Genomic DNA, 2,484 nt, shown 5'->3' with positions numbered 1-2,484 from the left:
GTCATGATCTCATGATTCGTGGGTTCAAGCCCCGTGTCGGGCTCTGTGCTGACAGACGGCATTGGGCTCAGAGCCCGGAGCCTGCTTCAGATTCTGTATCTCCCTCTCTCTGACCCTCCTCTGCTCACACGGTCTCTCTCCGTCTCTCGAAAATAATAAAAAACATAACAAATAAATAAATAAAATAAAATCCTTCACATGTGAATCACATTGAATTGCAAGGAGCTCTGACATTCCTATTTTACACCACGATTAGGTTCAGCTAAAAGCCCACTTCTGCGTTTACTGTATGCTGGGCCCTGTGATAACTTAGACATGGTTCTTGCTCTTAGGAAGCCGCCAGTCTAGTGGGGTGAAGTGAAACTGAATGTGTAACCACCCAATGCAATATTATCAAGGGTAGACGTGTTTACTATGCGTTAGAACCTGCTCCCAGTACGTGTATTTCTTTGTGTTGTTTAACTCTAACAGCTCTACAAGCTAGATTGTCTTATTGCCCCATTCTGCAGGTCAGAAAACCGAGACCCGGAATGGTTGTCAATTGTCCAAGATCGCTGGTGCTAAGTGGTAGGGCAGGAGATGAACTCAGATTAACTAGAATTCAGAGTCAGCTAGAAACCTTTGCATTATCCATCTCCAGTACAGAAGAGGGAGGGATTACTTTGGGAAAGGAGACAAGGCGAAGGGAGGAGGGAAGCCAGCACGCATTAGGGAGGGGGTGTTCCTTAGGCGATGATTTGAATGACAGATAGGAGGATGGCGGATGAACAGGTTGGCAAAGGAAGGAGGAGAGGAAGCATTTGCAGAGATGCGGAGAATTGAAAGACTCAGTGCGTTCAGGGGACTGGAGTTGGTGACTGTCGATTAAGCATCGTGTGCAAGGGAGGGAGGGGACGTAAGGGGCAGACAGGAACTGTATCACGGGAATCTGCCTTGGGCAGAATCTGCACCTTTGTTAAACTGCATCTCCCTCAAAGGCCCTTATGAACTTGAGGCCTGGGGTTGCAAATGGAAGATTTGATCACCGGCTGCTTCTTGCTGTGCACGTGTCTGGTGACGTCTGCAGAGGCCTCGGGCCCAGAGTGATCGCCAAGGGCAGCTGACGGCCGAGAAATCTGCAAAGAGCTTGCAATTTTTGCCAGAGAAATCGTGGGGTTGTCCAAGAGCTAAAGATAACTTAGCCTGAGATGATTCTTAGCTTAGCTTATCGACTCCATGCCTGGTCCCGTCTCATTCATAGCCTCCAAAACATAATGTGGCATTTGGAAGATAGTGGGCTCTCCATACATCTCAGTACATTTTGTTGATTGAATAAGGGAATAGGACTGAGAATTTACCACCAGAAACGGCTTTCACTTAAAGAAAATAGAGGAAAAGCAGAGGAGATAGAGAAGGTGGCTTGCAAGCCCGAGAGACAGCAAGGAGGGGCGGAGGCGGCTGTATTACTTGGGATGGTTCAGTGGAGCTTTTACTGGGAACCCAGGAAGGTTCCAATGAAGGACCCAAGGAAGTCAGCCACTGCGCTGCGATTTTGACTTGAAGGAGGAGGCAGAGTAGCTAAAACTGTGAGTCCTGTTTTGTCTCTCTTTCCTTGATTCTATTTATTTTTAAAGATTTTATTTTTTTTAAGTAATACTTCCTCCAAAGTGGGGCTCGAACTTAAAACCTCGAAATCAAGAGTCACGTGCTCTACCAACGGAGTCAGCCAGGTGCTCCTCTCTTCCCTTTATTTTAAAGAAATGTTACACATGAAACTTGTTTCGGGATGGTCATTAATGGTCCCTGTGATTTTTTTAAATAGGAAATCATATGATGACTGTTTCTTGCGGGCTTTCTTAATAAACACTTCATTTGATTCTATTCAACAATCTGACATAGTATGTAGAAGAACAGAGAGATTGTGTATCAAAAGAGATAATTTTAAATAATAATTACTTATATAATTATATATTTATATAAACAATATGCCTGCAAATATTTTATTAATATAAAATATTATTAAATATTAATAGTATTAATAATTGTTATAGCATTATAATTATTTATAAATAAATACTATATTTATTTATTTATATAAATATATATATTTATAAAAAATCCCATTCTCCCAGAGGATCCTGACAGGAGCTGGCTAAGAGGTAGACAAAGTGGAGATTACCTTCTCTGTCCAGGGCCCGATACGTCAGTGTTCTCTGTGGCCGGTGAGATCAATGTGTGCTTTGAAAGTAAAAACAGCAGAGGCCAGATTGTCATCCTATTATTAATACATATATATATATATATATATATATATATATATATATATAAGCTTGTTCGGTACACTCTTGAATGATCATTTCTGCCTCCTCGTGGAAATGAATCAGAGAATCATGAGCACAGCATCGATGAGACATGGGACAGAGTAGAATTTGTTCTTCCTCCCCACCCAACTGTTGAGAATTAAAAAAAAATTTAATAGAACCACCAAAGGCATATCTAATCAGC

This window comes from Suricata suricatta, chromosome 11 (genome assembly GCF_006229205.1).
Source record: "Suricata suricatta isolate VVHF042 chromosome 11, meerkat_22Aug2017_6uvM2_HiC, whole genome shotgun sequence".
NCBI lineage: Eukaryota > Metazoa > Chordata > Mammalia > Carnivora > Herpestidae > Suricata > Suricata suricatta.
The sequence above is the reverse complement of the archived record's forward strand: the minus strand, read 5'-3'. Positions refer to the sequence as shown.